A 26,660-nucleotide genomic window follows, 5' to 3' on the forward strand; every position below is an offset into this window, starting at 1 on the left:
TTCTTTATCAGAGGACATAAATAAAAAAATAAAAAAAAATAAAATAGATACATACTTCAAAGTTCCGCATGATCTTTCTTAGCTGAACTAATCATTTTCCTATATAGAGTTTTTTACACTGTCCTGGAAAATAATGAGCACTGATTGCCTGACCATCAATGATACACGCATTTCCCGTGAAAACAGTTTCATTTTACACCCGTTTTCATCGTTTAATAAAGCAACCAGAATATCAGACACAACGTGACCACAGTAACAAGAATCTCAATTCTCCGAAAAACTTTTACGATCATTCTCTTTCCCCCCTCTCAGGTCATTTAAATCAATTTTCCTTCAAACTGACCTGAACCGTCCAATTACCAGCTCCCAAAAAAAAAATGACCATCCATTTCGACCACCATTACCAACAACCGTAATCAATTTGCTTGATGGTGGCCCGTTCTTTTGCGCTTCACGTCCCATCAACCCACTGAAAATTGAAACATAAATTTAAACTCGCATCCTGCGAAGTTGAGCAGTGAGTACCCTCCCGTCAACTTCCAAGCAAGCGCACCTTCGAAACAATTCACTCTTGTGTTTCAACACAAAGTTTTAATTGCTCAATTACCCTTTCTAGTCCAAAGGAGGATGATGACGACGACGATGACGACGACGATGACGACGACGCGATACAGCATCAGTCAGTCGGAAGCTCTTTTCTAAATACCTGTAGCGAGTGACAACCCCCTGGGAGACGCTGCGCTGGCTGGCTGGTGCCGACAAGATTTTCCCATCGCCGTGCCAGGTGGGTCTTGTCGTCATCATCATATTCCCTCTGAATAACTTTATCAATTTCGTCGCTCTTTTGTCACCATTAATCTCCCTCTCTTGGGCTGATGGGCGCTCGGTTGGATGAATGGGAAAGGTCGACATCGTTGTCGTCGACGACGACGACGACGACGATGTCTTCCTGTAAGGTGTGTGTGCCTTAGTAGTGTAGCAGGATCCAGGAAAGGTCCCACAAAAAACAACATCCATCCCTTCGAGGATGACGACGACGACGACGACGGTGTGGATTTCCGTCTTGATGCAGTCAACCGACGGACCGACGACCGACCGACCGACATGCCAACAACCCTACGGACCAACCGACAGGCAAATTGAATATATATTAAAGCATGAAAAGCTCATTTTAATTAGTTTGCTGTCATTGCATCGAAAGCCGGTAGACGGCTTCTGCTGGTGCCACTGCTGTTGCTGCTGCTGCTTGTCATTCTGTGCATTCGCCGTATTACACCGTGTAGCAGAAGGTGGAGATTTGCAATAGTTCAGAATAAATTTAAAAACGACTTTTTTGCATCAATCCAAAGCGCGGTCATACCGATGAGTGATTTGAGAAGAGAATCAGGTAAGTTAACTGGTGATTTGATGAACTGATGAGAGAGCAGTTAAGTGAGCGTAAGTGAGCGATTAAGTGGCATAGTGAGTGGGATTATGTGAGTGAGTAGGTTAATGAGTAAGTTGCTAAGAAAGTGACTTGATAAGTACAAGTGTTTGTGAGTAAATGAATTGGTATCATTCATCCATACACACTACTATTTATACTCTCACGTCCACTCACTCACACATCAACTCATTCGCCAACTGACTCACTTATTACATCACTCAGCAGCTCAATCATTCACTCACTCATTTGCCCACCATTCTCTTACTAATAGGCTCACTCACTAACTAATTCACTAACTCACTAGCTTTACTCACTCACTCCCTCACTTGCTTACTTGTTCACTCACTATCAATTATTTCACTAATAAAAAACAAACCACTACTAACACACTACATCACTCACTCACCAACTCACTAACTTACTCACTTACCAACTTACTCACCCATTAAATTATTCACCTCATCAACCGCTAACTCACCCATTTACCTACACATGCACTCATCAACAGGCTCACTCACTAACTCATTCATTAATTAACTTATTCTCTACATTACTGATCAATCGATTAAATCTCTCAATAACTCACTCACAAACTCCCTATAGTTTTCATTTAATCACTCATTTACTCACTAACTAGCTGTAACTGATAAACAGACTCACTCACTAACTAACCTACTCCCTCACTCGCTTACTTAGGAGCTATCTACATTTCTCAGTGATTCACCAACTAATTTACAAGCTCACTAATGTTTTCGTATTCACTCTCTCACTTACTCAGCTGTTTACTGACTTACTCATTTACTCACACATTACCTCACTACAAGGTCCACTCATTCACTTATACACAAAATCTCTGGCTCACTCATTAACTCATTATCTCACAATCGCACACAACCACTATTTTACTAGCTCACTGATATTCTCCCACTAGAGAGTGAGTGGAAAAAAAAACTACTTACTTTCTTACTAACTAACTCATCAACTCACTTATTTATAAACTTATTCACTCACTCACTATTTAATTACCTCCCGCATTTATCAGCTCACTCACCCACTCATTTACAAACTCACTCATTCATTAATACACTTACGGACCTCCACGGAACAGATCGCACATACTCATCAACCCATCAACTCACTTACTAACTTCCTTACTCATTTCCTCACTTACTGACTCACTAACCATACATATAGTGAGAGAGTCAGTTACAGACTCAGAAAGATGGAACTCAGGGCAGAGAGCGAATTTAGGGGTGTTAGTAAGCGAATTACTGAAAGTGAATGAGTGCCACTTATTCAGTAATTCGCTTACCAACACACTTAAATTCGCTCTCTGCCCTGAGCTCTATCTTTCTGAATCTGTAACTGAATCTCTCACTAACTTATTTAATCGTCGGGCAACCCACACTCACCAATTCAATAACCTTCTCATGGTTACCACCTCATTCACTCACTTGGTTTCTACTTATCTGGTTTTAAGGTTTCGTTGTGCCTCGCGACATTTGAGCCTTGTGCATAAAAGTCCTTCGAAAATGTGATTTCCTCTGAAGTTCTCCATGGATTTTTCAGAAAATATTCCACGCAGTCTTTCAGAAAGTTCTCTGGAGATTTTTTTTATAAAACCATCCATGAGAGTTCAATTTCCTCCGAAATTGCTCCATTGAATTTTTCAAATTTTTTTCTGGGATAATTTCGGACAATTCTTCAAGCGATTTATTTACAAAAATCAAAAGTTCTGAAATGGTTCAGAAATTTTACAAATGATTTTTTAGAACACTTTCCAAAGTTTTCTTCAAAAGTTCTCTTAGGGATCCCTTAAGATATTCATTAAGAAATTCCTAAAAATAATCTTCCAGGGGCTCATAAACCGCTTTGCAAAAGCTTTCTTTCGAAATGTTTCCAGTGATTCCTTCAGAAAATGCTGTGTGCTCCAAAATTGCATTCGTAAAGTTCATGGATAAGAAAAAATTAAAAAAAAAATCTTCAGAAATATTTCTAGGATTTCATTTATAAAATTTCCCTAACATTCTTCCTGGGAATCTATAAGAAATTTCACCAGAGCTTCCTTCAGATATGCCCTTAACAGCTTTCCAGAAACTCGAACAAGAATTCGTTTAGGAACTTTTCTATTTTTTCTCAAATTTGACCTTGGATTAGTTAAGAAATTCTTCTAAAGTGAAAAATTGTTCTGATTAATCAGAAGTTTCTCCAGGGGTACAGAAGTTTAACATTCCATTATTATTGAGATTTTCAGTCTGGTTCATCTCCTCATTCAGAAGTTTTCTAAATAAAATCGTTTCATAAATTCATTAGCCAGCGATTACTTTTAGAAAACATTCTGGTGATTCCTTCAGGATATTTTCCAGGGATTAAATGGGAAATATCTGTGGGATTTATTTTCAGGAATAACGCATAGATCGATTCAGAATATCCACCATGATTTTTTCTAGGGATTCTTGCGTTATTATTTCCGGCAGGGGTTCCACCAGGTGATTCAAGCGGGGATGCCTCCACAGATTCCTGCAAAAAATCATACAAAAAATTTCTTTCAGGAGCATTTTTACAGCTATTTCGTTGGAAATTTCTCATTAGGTTCTTCGGACACCTCCAGATTTTTTTTTAAGATAAGACTCCAGGTATGAAGAATATCTCCAAGAACTCTTCTAAAGCCTCTCATGTTTTTTTTTAATTCCAACATGCATTTCTCTAGAAGTTTTCGCTGGTGTTCGTCCAGAAATTTCTTTGAAAATTTTCCCACGAATTTTTGTGGGATTACTTCAAAAATTCCTTTAGGGCTTTTTACAAGAATTAGATTGGAGATTTCCTAAAAAAAATCCTTTAGAGACACATTGAACAATTCTTCCATGGATTCTTTCTGGATTTTTTTCTGAGATTTTTCCAAAAATGTCTCAATGACTCTTTCAGTATTTTAAGGGTTTCCAGAGTAATTTCAGTAAGCAATTGTTTTCAAAAGTTCTCTCATTGATTTTTTAAAATAAAATTCACCTCTTAAAAATTTTGCGAGAATTCCTGCAAGAGCCCCTCCAGGAAGTCCTCGAGAAATTCCTTAAGGGACTCCAGCAGAAATTCTTACAAGGGATCTTTTTGAAATATGTCCTGGATTTCCTTCAAAGTTTCTAGATTTTTCCAGCAATTCTTCCAGAAATTGCACAAAAAATAATGGAGGATGTCTGAAGGAGTTCCTAAAGAAACTCCAGAAGATAGATTCTTAGAAGAAATTCTTGAATATTTTCTGGAGGATTTCCTAGACTTAAATTCCTGAAGCAAATTCTGAAGTAATCTCTGGAGAAATTCCCAGAAAAATGCTTGGGAAAATTCCCTGAGATGTCTCTGAAAGAACTTCCAGAAGAATTTCATGAATAGGGGCTGTCCATAAACCACGTGGTCATTTTTTTGGGACTTTTCAACCTCCCCCCCCCTCGCGTGGTCATTTGTCCATACAAAATTTTTAATTTGTTCATATAAAATGGTCATTGGCCGAAAGCCCCCCCCCCCCCATGACCACGTGGTTTATGGACAGCCCCTAACTTCTGGAGGAAATCGGAAAACAAAAAAAAAACTCATGCAGAATTTTTTTGGAAAATTTCGTGATAAATTTTTCAATCCCTGAAGAGTTTCTCAATGGATATTGAGCAATCCCTGCAAAAACTCCTAAAGATACCTCAGGAGAAATGCTTCGGCAAGTTGCTTGTACAATCTTTGAGGATATGAGAGGATGTTCTTCTAAAATTTTTGAAAACCTGAGTCCTGGAGGAATTCTTTCATTAACCCTAAAAGGGATACCTTCATGGCCTCAGTTTCGTCACCTCGCTGAGTGTGTTCCATCAAAGACGAGCTCTGAAAGCAGGCGCCCTTCAATGGACCCCAGGTATCCCTTTTAGGGTTAATCACTGAGGAAATTTCTGACAAAAAGGAGTTTTTAGAAGGCATCTCTATACTGCCGTTATAAGCATAGTTGTCCCATGTTACTTTTTGACGATTTTGACTTTTTTGCACCAGGCGCTCTATTTATACGTATATTTTCATATAACATCAAAAAATAACATACTTTGTTCGAAGACTCAATGAAAAGCATGTCAGGTCAAATTGTCCCACTGTTAAATTTCTACGCATGTCTGTCCCACAACTGAAATTCTACGCATAACAGTCCCACTATAAAATTTCTACGTAAAACCGATACATTTAGCATTTTTAGTAACTTACTTCATCTAATAGCATGGCTATTTGAATACTGTATGATATGAACTCTTCTTTTATGTTGGCATTACGGTCCAACTGGAACAAAACTTGTTTTCCAGTTAAACAAAAACTGTTATTTCTTTGCAACTTGCAGTTTCAATCTAAATTCAAATATTGCTGCAATGCGCGTTGAGCTCATAAACCAAACATAAACATTTTAACTTAATTAAGAGGCTCAAATGTCGTGAAGCATGACGAAGCCAATCCAATGTAATGACAAAGAGGTTGCTGAATTGAATGATTCGTATATGTGAAAATTTTCAGAATTTAAGCAAGCTTGAAATATTGTTGGTGAGTTGATAAGTTTCACTTTTTTATTTCAATATGTTATCCCAATAATTTAATTGAATTTGTGTTGAATTGTCAGTAAGTGAGTGGCTTAGTTATCGCCTTTTAGAAAATAAAAAGAACACGTTTGGGTTAAACCCAAATCGAAGACGAACTGCTGGAGCGACTGAACAAGCAATCAATACATCAATTGATGAGAGATCAACCGAGTAAGTGAATTGAAGAGTAAGTGAGTGACTTTATGAGCGAGATTTTGTAAGTGTGTGGGTTGATGAGTATATGAGTAAGATGATAAGCGAGTGATTTGTTAAGTGAGTTGGTTTATTAATGGGTTGATGGGTAAGTGAGTGACTGTTTTGAATGAATGTGTTAATGAGTTATTGAGTAACTTGATGAACAAGTGACCTAGACGCTCACAGCGGCTTTCTGTGGATATGTAAAACAAAAAAAAAAGAGACCTAAAGCCTAGATTAAAGCATTATACTCTTATTATTGAATTTGTATTAAAAGTGAAAATATTACCGTTACTGCTTGTTTTCGAATAGGATGAATATAGAACCGTACCATTACCAGCGGCATTCTGACCCTTCATGTTCAAATAAAGATACAGGTCGGACTCGATTATCCGGGTGACTCCAAAAAACAGTCTCCCCGGATAATCGAATTTCCGGATAAACGAGCCAAACTTTTTATATTTTATTTTTAAGATTTATCAATCAAAAACAGTTCGATAAACATAGAAGCAAGCTTGTATGATGTTATAGCCCTTAAACTCAACGGCTGGCATGATTATAACCATATTTTTGAGAATGAAAATTCAGCCGAAAAATCTGCAAAATAAAAATAATTCTTAAATAGGCTGAATCTGATTTATGGGTATTGTATTTGACATTTGCTACATCTTTTGACTTATTGCCATCTTAAATTGTGCAAACAAAACGAAAAATTATTTGGTCCCCGGATAATCGAGCCATTTTTTCCGGATAATCGAGCCCCGGATAATCGGGCCCCCGGTTAATTGAACCCCCGGATAATCGAGTCCGACCTGTACATGAAGCATGAAGCCTCTAATGGAAAATCACTCAAAATCTTTGATGGGGTTCCTATTCATATGACCCATACAAGCAGAGGAAGACATAGTGCAGAATGTTTTGAAAACTTAAGCTGTTGTATTTCTAAACATATTTTATTTCAATGATATGTACATATTTCTTGGCATTTAAAATTAATACAAAAGCTTAATCAGTTGTAAGCTTTGTTGGTCATTAGACAAAATAGGCCATTAGGCCGAAAAATTCATTAGGCCAAAAAGGACGTAGGGCTGAATAATTCAGGTATATAACAAGGTCATTTCGCCAAGACCCGGCCAAAATACCATGTCGGCCTGAAGACCTTTTCGGCCTAAACACCTTTTCGGCCTAAAGACCTTTTCGGCCTAAAGACCTTTTCGGCCTAAAGACCTTTTCGGCCTAAATACCTTTTCGGCCTAAAGAAATTTTCGGCCTAAAGACCTTTTCGGCCTAAAGACCTTTTCGGCCTAAAGACCTTTTCGGCCTAAAGACCTTTTCGGCCTAAAGACCTTTTCGGCCTAAAGACCTTTTCGGCCTAAAGACCTTTTCGGCCTAAAGACCTTTTCGGCCTAAAGACCTTTTCGGCCTAAAGACCTTTTCGGCCTAAAGACCTTTTCGGCCTAAAGACCTTTTCGGCCTAAAGACCTTTTCGGCCTAAAGACCTTTTCGGCCTAAAGACCTTTTCGGCCTAAAGACCTTTTCGGCCTAAAGATCTTTTCGGCCTAAAGACCTTTTCGGCCTAAAGACCTTTTCGATCTAAAGACCTTTTTGGCCTAAAGACCTTTTCGGCCTAAAGACCTTTTCGGCCTGAAGACCTTTTCGGCCTTAAGACCTTTTCGGCCTAGAGACCTTTTCGGCCTAAATACCTTTTCGGCCTAATGACCAATCTGGTTTAATGATGTTTTTGGCCTAATGACTTATTCGGCCATATAAATACTTTAATGCAACAATATTTTGCGGTCACACGACGTTTTTTTTTCGATCAAACGATATATCGGCCTGGTGACCTTTTCGACCTAACAACATTTGCGGCCCAATGACCTTTCCAACTTTATAACGTTTTAACGTTCTATTCGCTTATTTCGATAATACATACTGTATATATTTCGACGCAAACTGCGATGGAAGAGCTATTTAAGTAAAAAAAAATGAATCCACTTTTTTAAAGACGAACCAGCCAAGGGCTGAAAGTCTCTTCAATAAAGACAAATCAATCAAATCAATGAATCCATTTACGTAATAAATACATTAAAATATCCCCGACTTATTTCTTTAAAGGAGATTTGAGTGTACGACACCCAGTAGCCCAATGAATTCTTCGTTTGATGGAAAGTTTCTTCAGACTGGAGTGAGAATCAAAGTCACACTACGTGGATATCAATACGCCTAAATGGCTGGCGCTGCTAACCGCACGGCCACGAAACCCATACTTCATAACTCACTAACTCACTAATACACTTACTAATGCACTCACTCCTACGGAACAGATCTCACATACTCATAAACCAACAAACTCACTAACTCACTATGTCACTCACTAACTCATTTACTTACTATCACACACATTCACCAATTTAACAATTCTCTTACGAACACATTAAAATTAACGGGACAACTCCCTGTAAGCTGTAACTTTCCTAATTTGTAACTGACTCACTCACCAATTCACTTAATCTTGGAGCACCTCACATTCATCCTCTCATCAATTCACTAATCAACTTCTTATTCACCAACTCACTCACCTAGTTCCTACTTACCCGATTATTAAGAAAGTGTTAAAATGTGATGTCACTCTTATATTGTCTTTCGGCTCCGTTTTGCCTCGAGACATTTGAGCCTTATGCATGAGAGTCTTATAATGTTATAAGAGAAGCTAACACTGTTTGTTATTAAATAATATAACAAAAAAGTACAGAACAGACCACATCGAACGTGAAAAGAGGCGACTAATTATCATGGGACTGATATGCGTAGAAATTAACCCAACAGGACCACATTTCTAGGCATAACCGTCCCACAAATCATTTTTTTTTATAAAAACACTATATTTTCAAAAATATTTCATTGGAAATACTTCAGGCATGAAAATATGAGCGATTTCTAACGATACTATGAAAACTTAAATCCGATTTGTTGCACCATTTGGCCAAAAAGCATGAAAAACCTGTTTGAAACTTCAATCGCGATTTTCTCAGTTTCAAGTTTTTCAACATGGGACAACTATGCGTAGAACGGCAGTATAGGAATCCCTAAAAGAACAGGAGAACCCTCTCCAGGTACTGCTAGATTTATTTTTTGAAAACATCCTTGTGAAGTTCCAAGCAATGGCATTCTGGAGAAACTCCTCAAAGATCACCGACAAAATGTCTTCAAAAAATCCTGAAGAAAACTTTGCACAAATCTTAAAATGAATTTATGAAGCAGTCCTTGGAAGACTACCTGGAGGAACTTTTTGAGAAATGCCTGACGGATGAAAGGCCAGGCAGTAATTCTTGATGGTATTCTAGGAAATATGTAGAGTAATAATTGAAAGGACCTCTGCAGGAATTCCAGCAAAAGATTCTAAAATGATCTCTGAAAAAAAGTTTTAAGGCATCCATGGAGGAATTATTTCTAGAATCTCTGAAGAAATCTGCGAAAAAGCTCCCTCAGAAACCTTTGGAGGAATACCTGCTAGAGTTTCTAAGTGTGGTTTTGGAAAAAAACTGTAAAGAAAATTTTGTCGAAACGACATTTTTAAATGAATCTCTAGAGGAACACTTGGAAGAATTCCATGGGAAACTCCAAAAGGAATCTCAACAAGCATCTCTCGAGAAATTTCTAGTGAAGCACCTGAAGAAATCCTCTAGAATCCCTTAAGATATTACTGAAGGAATACATGTACGAATTTCTGAATCAACCTTTGTCGGAATTTCTTAAAAATCCCTGAAAGAATTCTTCGAGGAATACCTGGAAAACTCCTGAAGCATCCCGTGGACTTGATCCAAAAATATTTTTTTGAGAATTTTTCTGAGAAACGACCAAACGAATGTCAAGGAAAGTTCCAGGAGAAACTCCTAGTAGACTCTCTGGAGGAATTCTTCGACAAATTAACAAGGCAACACTTGAACAGTAGGCCTTTCCTCATTTCCGAAAATGCTTCACGATTCTCAGGTCCAATGGGGCACGTTCGGTGTAGTACTAGATTTGTAGTAATGAGCTGAATTTTAGTATGGTGAGAAGGTCAGTTCTCTGTTTCTGCAAGGAAATGGTACAAAAAGCGTGGGTATTATGATTCCTTGCCTAATTTGATGCTGTTTGAGCAAAACTTTGGATAACTATGTTGTTTATGTTGCAAGAAATGAAGAAAACAACAACACTGTTGCCCAAAGTTTTGCTCAAACAGCATCAAATTAAGCAAGGAATCATAATACCCACGCTTTTTGCACCATTTCACTGCAGAAACGGAGAAATGACCTTCTCACCATACTAAAATTCCGCTCTTTACTACAAATCTAGTACTTCACCGATCTGTCCTATTGATTCTTTCTTGTTTTTCAAGAGGTTCCTTTAGGTATGGCTACATATATTCAGGGATTCTCTCGTACATTTATTTAGAAATTGCTCTAGGAAGTTCTACATGAATTCTTCTTCAGTTCCTTCAAGGATGTATACACAATTTCCTCCACGGATTGCCTAGAACTTATTCTGAAGAACTTTTGGAGCAATCTCGGAGGAGTTTTAGTAGGAAGGCCTGAGCAAATCGCTGTAGTAAATCATAATGGTATCCCAGGGGAGTACCTAAAAGGACTTCTGGAGAAATTCTAGCAAGAATTTCTGAAAATTTTCCTGGAAAAAGTCTAAAGCCATACATATTGGAATTTTTCCTAGAATGCCTGAAGGAATCTGCGAAGAAACTTCTGTAGAAAATTTTGGAGCAACTCCTGCTAGAATTCACACGTCTAGTCATGCAGTACACTGTGAAGAAATTTCTGTCAGAACGACATGTTTTAAGGAATATCTGGATTTTTAAGGAAATTCCTGGGAGAATATCTTATGGAAACCGCCTAGAAAAATTCCGACAAGAATTTCTCAAGAATTTGCTAGAGAAATACCTAAAAATGATACCCTATAAAAATGGATGAAGGAAATTTTGAATAGAATTCCTTAAAAAATTTTGGAAAAAATGTGTGAATTTCTGAAGCAACTTTTGAAGGAATTTCGTAAAAATTCTTGGAAGAAACTTTGCAGCAATATCTGGAAACATACTAGTACTAGTTCCAAGAAAAATCTTTTGAGAAATGTCTTGAAAAGCTCCTGAAGAAATCCCAAGGAAAATTCTTGGAAGAATTTCTGAAACAATCTCTGGAGGAATTCTTTGACAAACTTACATGAACAGTATTGTAAGTCAGTCCACATTTTCAAAAAGGTTCTTTGATTCTCAAGTCCAAGTCCCTTTTTCTAGTTGAAATTTCTTAACAGGTTCCTTCAGGAATCAGGACTATATCTATTCAAGGATTCTCTTGGGCATTTATTTAGAAATTTCTCTGGAAAGTTCTAAAGCGATGCTTCTGAAAGATCCTTCAAGGGTTTCTCTACAATTTCCATCGGGGATTGCCTAGAACTTGTGCTTCAGTATTTTTTCAGATTTTTTTCTGGAGATGCTTCAGGAATATCTCCAAAGATTCTTTCAGGTCTTGGCAAATTGCTCCAGAATCGGTTCCTTGGAACTTTTCAATGAGTTTTCCAAGATTTTTTTTATGTATACCTGTAGAGGATCTTCAAGATTTCTTAAGTAGTTTTTTGACAAATTTCTTCAAAATATATTTGTTAAGAATTTTTTACAGTTATTCTCAAAAGAATCCCTTCAGGATTTTTTTTCTACAAGCTTTCCTTCTGAAATTGCTTTTTTTGTACACTAATTCCTTCAGCAATTGTATGATACATTCGACTAAGTGTTCCCCCAGAGGTATCTTCAGGATTTCTTGAAAGGATTCCTTCCAAAAATTGCCCACTGATTAAGGACTCAATAATCTTCTGGACAGGTCATGCAAATCATTTAAAGCTGTTTATGGCAAATTCGATTTTATATTAGTAGATAAGAATTTAAATATAAGCAAGTATCGGTGTGAGTAGTTTTCTAACTAAAGATGTCAAATGAAATAAACTAAACGAAAATTGGGAGATTTCTTCAAGAATTTAACCAGTTTTTTATTGTAATTTCTGCAGACATTTTTCGAGACAATTTCCGTCAGAAATCCTCGAGCATCTTTTCCACTTCCAGAGTTCCTCCAAAAGCTTCTCATGATTTTTAATATTTGGGAATCAAAGACGGACTTGCAGGAGTTTTTTTTGTCAGACATTCATTTCGAAATTTCGGGATAACCTCGAAGAAAACTCAGAAAATGCTTCAGGAATTTTTGTCCAGGAATCCCTCTTGACAGTTTTTGAAACCTTCTTCTGGGAATGTCAATGGTATCACCAGGAGTTTGTAGAGGGATTTCTTCAAAAATCCTCTGGAATTTATTTGAAAATTCCTTCAGAGATTCTTTTTAGACTTGATTCATTATTATTAATTATATTTTTGGAATAATTTCTGAAAAAAAATCCCTAGAGGAATATCTAAAACAATTCCTACAGGAATCCTTAAAGATACCCCAGGAAATATTTCTGGTGGATTGTCCCAGCATTTTCCTCAAGTAATTTTTGGAGGAACCCTCGGAAGACCCTCCGAAGAAATTCCTGAATGATGTTTAAAAAATGTTTAAAAAGAGCTGCTTTAGAATTTCATGGATGAACTTTTGAAGAAATTCCTTGCTAAAATTCTTGAAGAAAACGCTGGAATTCTGGAGGTATTTTTGTGGGAGTTACTGAAGCATCTTCAGTGATTTCCCTGAAGAAGTCTCATGAAGTACTGTTAAATGAATCTATAAAGGAATATCTGAAGAAAGTCTAGAAAAAATATTGAAAAAATCACAGGAGGAATTTGTGAGATCTTCTTGGAGAAATACCTTCGGGAATCACTTGGTGGAATTCCTAGAAAGGTTTGATGAGAAATTTTCATTAGAATCTTGAGGATATTTCTAAAGGAATTCCTGTAGTTACTTCCAGAGTTCCTCCAGAAGCTTCTCATGATTTTTAATATTTGGGAATCAAAGACGGACTTGCAGGAGTTTATTTTTTTTTTTCAGACATTCATTTCGAAATTTCGGGATAACCTCGAAGAAAACTCAGAAAATGCTTCAGGAATTTTTGTCCAGGAATCCCTCTTGACAATTTTTGAAACCTTCTTCTGGGAATGTCAATGATATCACCAGGAGTTTGTAGAGGGATTTCTTCAAAAATCCTCAGGAATTTATTTGAAAATTTCTTCAGAGATTCTTTTTAGACTTGATTCCTTATTATTAATTATATTTTTGGAATAATTTCTGAAAAAATAATCCCTAGAGGAATATCTAAAACAATTCCTACAGGAATCCTTAAAGATACCCCAGGAAATATTTCTTCTTTTTACTGAAGGAGTCTGTGTACGATTTTCCAAAAAATCCTTGAAGAAATTTCTGCAAATTATCTAAACTTTTTTAAGTCCCCGAAAGCATTTCTGAAGAGGCCCGTGCATGATTTTCAAGAAGAATTTTCGTACGGATTTTTGAAATAAGGAGGAAAAAACCCTCGAGAATTTTCTCAAAAAATACCTGGATTATTTTTTTATAGGAACCCATGGAGCAAATTCTCAAGTTCCCATGATAGGTTTGCTGAATAAATCAGATAAATTTCCGGATGAATCTTCTAAAGGAAGGTCCGGAGGCCTTCTTAAATAACCTTTTGAGAAATTTCAGAGAAACAGCTAGTGAAATCTATGAATTGATCCCTGTAAGAAACTAAAGGAATTCCAGGAGAAAATTTTCGTTTAATCTTTGATATTTTTTTAAATAGCCAGTATTAGAATTTCTGAGGGAATTTGTTGAAAAGAAATTCTCAGAAATTTTTCTTGAAAGGTTTTTCTGTGAAATTTCCCATTTTAAACCATAGTGTCCGGATGCATCCTCGTCATATTGCAGCAGACGATGGTGGCGGCGCATTCGAAGCCACTTCCTCCAGCTCTCCGTCGCTGTCTGAGTGGTCGTCGGAGTCTAGTGACAAGCCGTTTATTGACTTGGATTTACCATCCAGGGACAGAACGGAAGGACACTGACTGACGACAAGGTTGACTGTGCTACCATATACATTTCGGACCACCAGAGTCCTCCCTGAGGGGGAGCGACTTTTGGGGTTGTTGAGAGCGATGATACTTGCCGTTGACAGGTTGTGTCTCCTGGGCGAAAGCGATGGCTGTGGTGGTGGATCGCAGTTCGAAAGCACAGGAGTTTCAGTTCGCAGTCCGGAAAGTCCGGCGGGGGTTTTGCGCATAAATTGAATAGTTAGTGGCACTTTGTTGGTCGATGCAGTTGCTCCGGAGGGGACCGAAATGCCGGGCAAGCTGTTTGATTTGGAAAGTTGACGTTGTGAATTCAGCTAGATTAGTAGTTTTTGGCAATGGAAGGTGATTAAGTTTTTGAGAGATGAATGCAGACATATTTGAAATCTGGTATAAGAGGCTACAAGTGCTAACCCGACTAGATGGGAGAAACAAAATAATAACACGTTCTGTTATTTTTAAAACAAAAAAATCCAACATGAATATCTCCCACTGAAGCGAAGCCACAATAATATCGGTCAAAAGTTTACCAAGATTCTAGCAAAATTTGCTCAATTCAATTTGCTACTAAATAACACAATTGTATCAAGTTTTGTTATCTATAAACAAAATTTAAAGATTTTTTCTTACATCTGTAGACTCGACTGATCAAAATACAAAAAATATCAAATTTTTACATGACGAAACGAAAACTAACAAATTTTGACATAAATTTGTTACAGAAATAAAACTAATTTTAGTCTACACCTGTTGAAAAATTGTGTAACGCATCTGTTATAAAAATTACATTGTATCAACTTTTCTTATTTCCACCTGTCGTTGCATTAGTTTGTTACAATCTTGTTATAACGAAAAACATTTTCCAACTCAAAAAAATTCAGAAGATACCTTGATCCATACTCTACATGTGCACGAAAACCGATTTTGAAAATATTTCTTCGTTATTTAATAAAAAATCAAAAACCGAAAAAATGAGAAAATGCTTCCAGTTTCGCCTTAAGTTGAAATATACATACACACATACAAACTTAATTTGGAATGCCAAATCTCGGTTTACGAATGCCGAGATTTGCACAGCCGAGTAGTCAGCTTGATGTTTTGATGAGATCTCAGCTTATAAATGCCGAGAATCAGAATAACAGGCTGTTGCTAAGCAACCTACCATCTTGTTAGCCCAACGCCTACCTTATTTTGGAAAAGGCGACCCGCTTCCATCTTGTTAATAAGGGAGATTAGGATAATATGCTGACCTTAGGAAAACTGATTCGATTTCTGGCATTAAACGTATTAAACTGTTCATCCCAGTAAGCGGTACACAAACGTTCATTAAAGAAAATATCCATTTATAAAAAGACGCGAATCAAATAACGTTGTTGAACTTTTCTTGGAATTGCTTCCCAGAATTTCTCCAGAAATTCGTTCTTGAAATGTTCCCTACATTTTCTCGGCAATTCCTTCCAAAATTTCTTCAAAAACTATTTCAATAGTTTTTTCGGAATTCATCCTAGGAATTTGAAAGGATTTCTTGAAAATATTTCAAAATTAGTATTCATATTCCTTTTTACTACTTTCAGGAGAATTATTTTTGATCTTTCTTGCATTGCTCTGAAAACTTTTGCCAGACATTCCCAAGATATTTCCTACAATGTTTCAATTCGATTTATTTCCGGAATATACATTGAAACATCTTTTTATGCACATGGCTGGGGGTACATAAATTAAAAATGCGCTTAAATTAAAAAAAGCATGAAAAGAGGGAAATAAACACAGTTGGTGCCCGTACGTCCGACGTTTCGGTTCTTTATTGAACCTTCTTCAAGCGAACATGTTAACATGTGTAGTGGCCTACACTTGGTTGTCGGTAATGTGTCTGAATATAGTTCGCGAGAACGAGTCTTACTCCTGGGCATTTCAGGTTTGCTAAGAGGGTTTCCAGAAAGTTCCCAGATAGCCTAAAAAATGTGTTCCAAGGGGTTTCAGGGGCGTTTCAGGGGGATATTTCAGGAGATTTCAGGAGCCTTTTGAGGGTGCTCTGTCAGGATTTGTTGGCGTTGAAATGGATTACGTGGAATTCAGGGGTATTTCAATAGAATTAAGGGGTTTTCAGGGACGTTTCAAGGGCGATTCAGGGGATCTCAGGAGCCTTTGACGGGCATTGCAAGGGGTTTGAGGGAACTTTAAGAGAAATTCCCTTAGGAAGGGAAGTAAAGCGTGGGTCCCGAGATGAACTAGCCCAGGGCTAAAAATCTCGTTAGTACAGATAAAAAAAATCATGGCATTTCAGGAATATTTTAAGGGCGTTCCTAGAGGATTTAGAGGCGGACCCCATGTAACACACACCTGAGACGCTCCAAAATTCCCGAAAACTCCTCCATAACGCTTCCGTAACGCCCCTGAATCCCACCAAAAATGCCCAGAAATTTTCTGAAATGCTTCCGGAAACCCCCCTCGAACCCCCTCGGACCCCATGTAACGCAAGTGAGACCCTTTTTGAAATGCCCCCTGAAACCCCTTTGAAACCCCTCTGAAACCCATTGAAACTCTCTGGAACGTTAATAAAACTATTTTGAAGCTTCTCTGGAGCCCCTTGGATGATCCTTGAATCACCCACACAGATCTAAAAAAAAGTGTAAAATTCTGTGACATATGATGCACACGATTGAAGTTTACATGACATATCATAAATCTGAGTATTTACATGATATATAACACAAATTTACATGATATATCATGCAAACCATCATAACACTAAGTTTACATGACTAGAATTAGGTTTACATTACGTGTAAATATCATTATTTTTATCTGTGCAGAAATGCCTTTGAAACCTTCTGAAACGTTTCGATATTCCATGGAACTTTCTCAAACCCCTTGAATCCCCTCGGAAAAACCATTAAACCTATTGAAGCCCCTCGGATATCTCGGAGACTCATACTGAAAACGCTTGAGAAATCTTAGCAAGAAATTTGTGTGAGAATTCCAGCAGTAATTACTGGGTCTATTCCCAGGGGAATTGCTAGACAAATTCTTGAAGAAATCTCTGAAGGAATCATAGGAGGAATTTCTGGAAGAACTTCACGAGAACTTCATTGAGGAATCCCAGGAGGAAATCCTAGAGGAATCCTTGGAGGATTTTTTGAAGAAATACCATTAGGCATCCCAAGAGGAATTTAAAGAGAAAATGCTGTAGAATTCTTCTGAGGAGTCTTTGGGGAATTGCTTCAGGAATACCTGATAGGTTTCTGCTTGCAGCTTCTTCTGGGATTCCTCCATGGATTTCTCCAAAGAATCCTCCAGAAATTTCTCCATTGATTCCTCTAGGGATTTCTGTAAGGATACCTTGGAGTACCTCCAGTAATTCTTGCTGGAATTCCATCAAAACTCCAAGGTTTCTTGCTGGGATTTCTCAAGCCATTCCAGGTGGAACTTCTGTAGTTTTTGCTTTTGGGAGTTCTTGCTTGGCATTCGACTGGGATCATTTTTGCTTCGGAATGTTGGTTCTGCAGTCTTTTGGGGGACTCGAAAACACTAGTTTATTATTTTTCCCGACGTTTCGTTCCGTATGGGGCCTTTTTCAAGGATTCTTATTTAATAACTCAACTGTTGCAGTGCAGAACAACAAATATGCATAAAATTAAAATTGACCTTTCAGTCTTCCATTTAGACCAAAACTTCCACATGACATTTTTAAGTTTAGCAAAGCCATCTTGACTAGGAAACCTAGGACCGATTGGTAATTTGTAAAACTAACTAAATGTTCAACATTTTGTGTTGATAGTTGAATAATTACATTTTTGAACCTTTGGAAAACGTTCAAGACGAACCGAGACGTCGTGAAAAATCTTGGAAGTACTCTAGGATTTTTTCGAATATTTTCATAAGGAATTTCTTGAGGAATCCCAGCAAGACTTCTTGCAGGATTCCCACCACGAATGCCTAGAAAAATTCCAGCAGAATTCCTGGAGTAATTCCAAGAGAAATTCTCAGAAGAATCGTCAGTGGATTTCCAGTAAGAATACTAAGGAGAATCCCTGGATGAATCCCTAGAGGATTTTTGAAAGAATCCCCAGAAAAGAAACTCTGTGGTGATCTTTTGGACGTATCCATAGAGAAGTCACAATCGAGATTGCTGGATGAATCTCATCAAGAATAGTTGGTGGAATTCCGGCAAGAATTTCTAAAGGTAATCCTACAGGGATTTTAGATAAATTACAAGTAGAGTTCCTAGACAAATCCTTGGAAAATTATTTGGAGAGCCATATGTGAAATTCCTGAAGCCCAGCAGGCATTCTTGTGGAAATTGTAAGATAAATTTTGGGCAGGGATCTTTAGAAAAATCCCTGCATGAATCACAGAAGAAACTTCTGAGGCGATCGCAATAATCATTCCTAGCAAATTTGCTAGAGGAATTCATCAAGAAACTCTTGGAGAAATTCAAGGAGAAATGCCAAGTGGAAAACTTGGAAAAAGCCCTGAGGAAATCTTTTGATTAATTATTTAGGAATTCCTCCACAAATGCCTGATGGAATTTCTCTAGGCATTCCTGCTGGCTCCAAGGAATCTTTTACAAATCCTTCCTGTAATTCCTTTGGAAATTCCAATAGAAATTCTTCTTGTGATTTTTCCTGAGGTTTCTCCAAGAATTCCCTTGTGAATTTCTTTTGGAATACTAGTATAAATTCCTGCTAGGATTTCTTCAAATATTTCTACTATCATTTCTTCAGGAATTCTCGCTGGGATTTATCAAACAATTTCAGCTAGGATTTCAAATTAATACCCTTGAATGACTCCTAGGGGCGCTCCCTTGAAAAAAAAAAACAAGTTACAAATAAGACCTTGGGGTCGTTTTCGACCCCCTAACTTTGAACAGCTTGCAAAAATCAGTGGCTTGTCCGATTTTGGATATTTTTGGCTCAAATGAAAGGGGCACATACCACTGGAGAAATCCGGATTTGATCACCACTACCTTGGCCACCGGGAACCTGCATGGATTCTGAACGAATCCCTGATTGAATCCCTGAATGGTTTTTCGAAGAAATTCCGGAAAGAACACCTGGAGTTCACTGTGGATGAATTCCTAGAAGAATTTCTAGAAAAAATTCTGAAGGTATTCTTCCACGAAAATCTATAAAGCAATTTCTGTGTTTCGGGAGAGTATTTTTTTAATTTTTATAAAATTTCAGAGAATATCCCGGAAGGAATTCTTGAAAAAATCACAAAAGGAATACCGGAAAGATCAATTCGAATGGATTCTTGGCGATTCCGGAAAGTATTTTTGAAAGAATTTTCAAAAAAGTTCCTCGACTAGTTCATGAAGAACACCCGGAGAAAGATTTGACAAAAATTTAAATTCCCACGAGGAATATATGAAGCATCTCCGGAGGAACGTCCTGAAGCAATTCCAAAAGCATTTTAATAAAAAAAAATGCTTGTAGGAGTCCTTGAAAGAATTAGAGGGCTTTCTGGTGAACTTTCTGAAGGAATATTTGCAGAAATTTCCGAAAGAATATCTTTATTGCAGAATACATAGAAGAATATTTGGAGGAAGTCTTGCAGAAACTCCTGAAGAATTTCTGGAATTTTCGCAGAAATCTCTTAAGACGAATACCAGGAAGATTTCTTGGATATTCTTCTGAAAGAATTTGGATGACGTCTTGGCAATTCGTGGGCGTATTTCTGAAGGAATTGTTGAAGAGCATTCCCCATGAAACATGCCAGTAGCAATCCGTGGATGAATTACAGGGATTTCTGTAACAGTTTTTGAAGGAATTGTATAGAAATTTCCGAAGATATTCCTGGAGAATCGTGGAAATATTTTTTTTTATGAATTTGTGAAGGAATCCCTGGAGAAAGTTCTACAGTTATTCCCGAAGAATAAGCTGTGGGGATCCTTGAAGGAATACCTTTATAGGAACCTTGCAGAAATTTCAGGAAAGAAAAGAAAATGAGGAATCCTTGGACAAACTTAGAAGATCTTAACCCTTCAGCACGCGCGCTGTTGTAAAAAAGTACAACACTATCAAAAAACCTCGCTTGTCGTTTACAGCGCGAGCGCGGTGCAGTTTCGGTTGCTTGATGGCGCGCGTCCTGAAAGGTTAAAATAAAGTTTCGAGAAAATCTATGGAGAGACTTCCGTCAAGGAATTATTCCCAAAGAAAAATCTGACGGAAATGTTGAAGGATGTTCTTTAAAAATTTCTGAGAGAATCTCTGGAGAAATTCTAGTAGGATCCCCAAAGAAACTTCTCGATTTTTCCTTGAAAAAAAGGAGGAAATAATAAAGCAGTCCCTGGGCAAAAAAAATCAGAGAAGCTCCTGGAGGGACTTCTAGAAGAATGTCTTTAGGAATTTCTCAAAGTATCACTGGAAGAGCATGTGGAGGAACTTTTGGAGGAACTGTTGCAAGAATTTTAGAAATAATTGCTGGAAAAATTTGTGAAAAATATTCCTTGAGGAATTACTAATTCGAAAAAGATTCTTTGGAGGAATTATGGGTAAAAACCCTAAATAATCACCTAACAGCGCTGGCGCCTTTGTCATGCCCATCCTAACGAAACTCAACTGACATGTGGATGAATATCGCATTTTCATCCGTTAAAATACATCCGGTTTATGACACCAGAAATCTTATCGTTCATCTGGCTTTCGATTTTGAGCCTTAAACTCCATCTTGAATTTTGAGCCGTCATCTTCGAATTTGGAACGGCTTCTGGGACATTCTGGTCGCCATTTTTTGGACTCCATACATCTTCGCTTTACCAAATATATCCTTATGGCATGGTTTTATAGCCTAAAACTCTATTAAACAGCTGTCATCTTGAATTTAGGGGAAGAGATGAACCAGCCTAGGGCTGAAAATCTCCATAATAAAGTAATAATGATAATAATAATAATTGAATTTAGGGTCACCATCTTGGAATTCAGGCCGCCATCTTTGATATTCTGGACGCCATTTTAGTACTTGGATTTTGGAACGTCATCTTGGATATACTGGTCGCCATTTTTGGACTTCAGACATCTTCCCCATAAAAATATACCCATATTGCATGATTCTAGAGTCATCTTGAATTATGAACTACCATCCTGTATCCCTGATCGCCATCTTGGATATTATTGTCACCATTTTCAAGCACCAGAAATGTTCCCTATACCCTATACCTATTTTAAACTTAAGACATTTTCCATATACCAAACAAACCCATATTGCATGGTTTTTGTAGCCTAAAACTCCATTAAACAGCCGCCATCATGAATTGTGGGCAGCCATCTTGGTTATTCAGGTTGCCATTTTTTATCTCCAGACATCTTCTCCATATCAATTATGCCCAAACTGCGTGATTTTAGAGCCAAACATTCTATTAAACAGCAGCCATATTGAATTTTAACGCCATCCTGAATATTTCACCGTCGTCCTTGAATTATGGGCCGACATTGTGAAATTTATGGTCTCCAGGGATAATTTTTGCAAAAAAAAAACCTAATTAATCCACCTAGCGGTGATGGCGCCTTCCTCGTGCTTTCGAAAACACATTTCAACAAAACTCAAGTGACTATCGCACTTTCATACGTTAAACAAAAATCCATTACATGGCACCAGAAATCATATCATATCGTAGCTTTGATGTTTGCGCCTATATGTCTTAAGGACATATATGAGCGAATCCAAAGATGGCCGTCACAATGGCTGCCTTGCAAATACCGAAAGCACGGATCTCGTCATCTTAACAACAAACAGAGCTGAAAAAGCAATGAGTAGCCTTGCTCACTCGTGATAAACATTTAGTAGCATTTTAGTTTTCGGACGTTTTGTGGATCACGAGATCGGTGCTCTCAAAAATGCGAGTAAAAATGCACCTGGACGCTCTCCTATTTCACCAACAAAAAGCCGCTATCTTGAACTTTGACCCGCAATTTTGGATTTAAGTCCGCCATCTTGACTATTCTGGTCTTTATTTTTAGACTCCACATTTCTTCCCCATACCAGATATACCCATATTGCTCCATTGAACAGCCACCATCTGGTCACCATTTTTTTAAGTCCACAATTTGTTAAAATATCAAATAAACCCATATGACACGGATTTAGAGCTTAAAACGCCATTAAACAGCCACCATCTTGTATTTGGAGCCGTCATTTTGGTACTTGGGCCACCATTTTGCGTATTGCGGTCGCCATTTTTGACTCCAGACATCTTCGCTATACCAAATATACCCATATTACATGCAGTTGGGGTCTGAAATTGCTTTAAACAGCCACCGTCTTGAATTTGGAGCAGCCATTTTGGATTTAAGATCGCCCTCTTGGAAATTGTGGTCGCTATGTTTGGACTCCGGATATCTTCCTTATACCAAATATACCCATTTTTCATAGTTTTAGGACCTAAAACTCCATTAAACAGCCTCCATATTGATTTGAAGCCGCCGTTTTGAATTTTAGACCGCTATCTTGGATATTCAGGTTGCCATTTTTGGACTCCAGATACCTTCCCCATACAAATTATAACCATATTGCATGGTTTTAGAGTCAAAAACTCCACTTTACAACCACCATCTTGAATTTGGAGCCGCCATCTTGGATATTCAGGTCACCATTTTTGGACTCCGGATATCTTGCCCATACAAAATATACTCTTATTGCATGGTTTTAGAGCCAAAAACTCCACTAAACAAAAGCCATCTTGAATTTGAAGTCACCATCTTCGATTTCAGACCGCCATACCAAATGTACCCATATTGCATGGTTTTGGGGTCTAAAACTCCTTTAAACAGCCTCCATCTTGAATTTTGAAGCCGCCATCTTGAATTTTAGAACGTCATGTTCAAGTCGCCATTTTTGGACACCGGACATCTACCCCATACAAAATATACCCTTATTGCATGGTTTAGGGCCTAGAACTCCGTTATACAGCCGCCATATTGAATTTGGAGCCGCCATCATGAATTTTAGACCACCATCTTGGATAATCAGATCGCCATTTATGGACTCCAGACATCTTCCCCATACAAATTATACCCATGTTACATGGTTTTAGTGCCTAAAACTCCATTAAACAGTCGCCATCTTTAATTGGAGGCGCCATCTTGGATTTTAGACCGCCATCTTGGATATTATGGTCGCCATTATTGGACTCCAAACATCTTCCCCTTACAAAATATACCCATATTACCCAAAACTCCATTATACAGCTGCCATCTTGAATTTGAAGCCGCCATTTTGTATTTTAGACCGCCATCTTGAATTTTGGGCCGACATCGTAGAGTTTTCGGTCTCCTGTGTTAATATCCTCACAAAATTTGTCAACCATGCTGAAGGTTACAAAAATCGCCGCAGTTTGATATGTCGCATGATGGGGCTTGGTCGGGGACTTGGTTCAGTTTTATATGTGGCCACTGGCCAGTACTGGTCCGGATCACTCAAATGGCCATAACTCCGGAACGCCTTGATCGATCCGGACCATTTGTAGTAGTAAACAATGCGGTAAAATTCCGGTTCGATTCGAGCTATAATCCGAAAAATCGGTCAATGGGAAGTGCCTTAAAAGTGAGTGACCTTTTTGTACACAGACATACATACACACATACACATTTACAGACATCATCTCAATTCGTCGAACTGAGTTGATTGGTATATATGACTTGACCCTTCGAGCCTTCTATCGAAAATTCGTTTTTTGAGTAATCATATAGCCTTTCAGTACACTTTGGTGTACGAGAAAGGCAAAAATGGTTTTTACCACTATACTTTTTTGATTTTCATGAATTTATGGTTCGCTAAGAAAATGCAATCGATTTCCCAACATTTTCACTATTTCTCCCACATCAACCTGTAGTAACAACCAGTTCTATGTATCTCCCAATAAGGCTGATCAAAATCAAACCGCGCTTTGGGGTTCATACTGTGCTCTTCTGCCAGCGGCACACGAATCTGTATGCAGTCAAAAGCTTCTTCCGACCAAAGTGCGATAAATCTTTCGTTAAACAAATCACTCTCCCGACCTACCCCCAATTCTCTTCCTATCGGGAAAGGCGGCCTGCTGCTTGGCATACACATTCGATGGAAAATTGTAAGCTCGGCTTTTCAAGCCCCGCTAGTTTTCAAGCCGGAAAACAAGAGCTACCTCCAGCCAGAAGCAGCACAACCAGTCAGTAGCTGCAGAAACCCATTAGCGAAACCGAAAGATATTTTATGCCGCCGTCGCGCGCTCGGATTCTGGCTTTTAGCATACAATTTGCATAAATGATAAGGCAATTATCAATGTTTAACAACAAATTTTCTCCGCTACGAGAGAGAGGCGTCTTTTGACGAGATTGCATTGGCGGCGATGATTCCTTTTAAGAAGAATGGCAAGTCCTTCGTTTGCGACGCGTCATATTGAAAATCGACTCCGGAGAAGTCTTTTGGGTTTTAAATGCCCATCCTGTGCGTCATCATCATCATCTTCAGTCGTAAAATTAGATGAAATCTCTCCAGCCAGCCGGAGAAAACCATTTAGATCAGAAGCGGAGTAGCACACACCCTGTCCCAATTATCGTCGAAATAAATCCCAACCTCCCCCCCAGCGGCGCACCGGAAAAGAAAGGATGTTGAGAATACCGCACAGCTGTTCCCGAGCGGCCGAGCCTAGCCTAGGCCCCATTGAGATAGATCACCGACCATTAGATACAGATGATGATCCTACCCTCTGTTGGCCGGTTAGTTCTTGATGAAGGATTCTTGATTGCCTGTTTGTCTGCCTCCTTGCTCGGGCCTACCATACCATTCCATAGTTGCCACAGAACAGAACTGAATCGAGTAGCATTTTATTGTTTTTATTTGCTTTGGCCATCTGTCCCAGGGAAGGTGGGCTGCTCGGGCTCGGGCTAGAGGGGCTATCTTCGGAGAGGATAAATGTGACCATTTCCGGGGTAAATTGGGCTTGGGAAAGAAACTGACCGTGGCTGAGTGTGCCCGGCCGGCCCCGTACATGGGCAAGAATTATGAGCTGGGGTTGATTGTGAATGGATTGCATGCGTTCCGGGCGGTTTATGCGGTTCGTTTGATAATCTAGTGCTGTAAGGATAACATAAATTGCACTGTTCTTAGAGATTGTGTGATTCGTCTGCTGTCCTTGTACCTATGTACATCAATTTTGTGCAGAAAATGATGCTTAGTTGATCGTACTCCAGTGTTTGTCCATCCTCGAACATCTCGGGATATAAAATGCCTGGAAAATGCTAACTCTGAGATTCCTCCAACAATCAATATTAGCATTTCTATTTTTTTGTCGTTACGTCCCCACTGGAACAAAGCCTGCTACTCAGCTACGCGCAAAGAGTTTTGAGTCGCACCCTATCCCTGGCTTCTGGGTTTATTTTTTCGAAAATTCGCCAGGAGTTCTGTCTGGATACTTCTCCAAGAGTTCCTTCTGGGAATTACATCAGGAGTTGCTTCTGAGGATATGTACAGAATGGAAGTTTGCCTGGGAATTCTCTCTAGAGTCTAGACTTCCATCTGGAGATTTCACCAGAAGTTCCATCTATGTAGCGATACCTCGGGGAATTCATTTTTCTAATGGTTTCTCCAGAACATCTATCTAGGAAATCTTTTAGGAGTCCTGGAGGAATACTTTTTGTAGGATTCTGCATAATTTTCTATTGAGAATTTCCTAGAAGCTGCACTTGGGAAGTTTCTTTGGGAGGTCCATCTGGGGATTCCACCGAAAGCTCATTCAAGAAATATCTGCAACAATTCCCTCGATAACCGGAGCAATGATGCAGTGGACCTTGTGTTTCTCTGAGACAATCAGCTGCCTTTCTTTAGTCTCATTTGAGGCTAAATAAGAGCGAAGATGTTGTTAATAAGTTGAAATGTTCACCTATATGGTTTCGCATTATGCGATTTACACAGTGTACTCTGTGTATCCTCGCCTTTGGCGTTTTCCAATCGATACCGATCTTGTTTTATTGCTGCTGTTCTTTGTTGTGCTGTTATTGCGAAGAGTTTAATCTTACCTAGTTTGGGTAGTGGCTACGGTTAGGAGAGCTCAGATCAATCTTCAGCATAAAAGAACAGCAACAATCAATTTTTGCAGACTTATGCAAAATGGTACAGCCGAAGTGTCCTTGGGCCAAGAACCTTACTTTCGTAAGGGGAATTTCTATCTAGGAAACCTTGTGAACCCGGTGTTTGCTACTTTCAGTAAACATGAAATGGAAAACTCACGTGTCATGTCTGGAGCCAGTGTGTTTGTCAACAACGCAATAATTGCTACATTCATCTCTGAACTAACCACCAGAGATGTATGTGCTATCACAATTGATGCATCTGTTGGAAACCTCAACATGAAATACGTCTATTGTTCGGTTTATTTACCGCATGATGAACCATCCCCTACGGATACTTTCAAGCAAGTCATCGCATACTGTACTTTAAATGACCTTCCGCTAATTGTTGGCAGTGA

General features: G+C 38.4%; 1 protein-coding gene across 3 annotated transcripts in view; it reads right to left on the reverse strand.

Moving 5' to 3' along the window:
* Nucleotides 1-26,660, reverse strand: part of LOC109400937 (cadherin-87A) — a 1,070,191-nt gene that overhangs the window by 129,640 nt on the left and 913,891 nt on the right. The window lies entirely within an intron of this gene.

Source organism: Aedes albopictus, chromosome 1, assembly GCF_035046485.1.
Source record: "Aedes albopictus strain Foshan chromosome 1, AalbF5, whole genome shotgun sequence".
Classification (NCBI taxonomy): domain Eukaryota; kingdom Metazoa; phylum Arthropoda; class Insecta; order Diptera; family Culicidae; genus Aedes; species Aedes albopictus.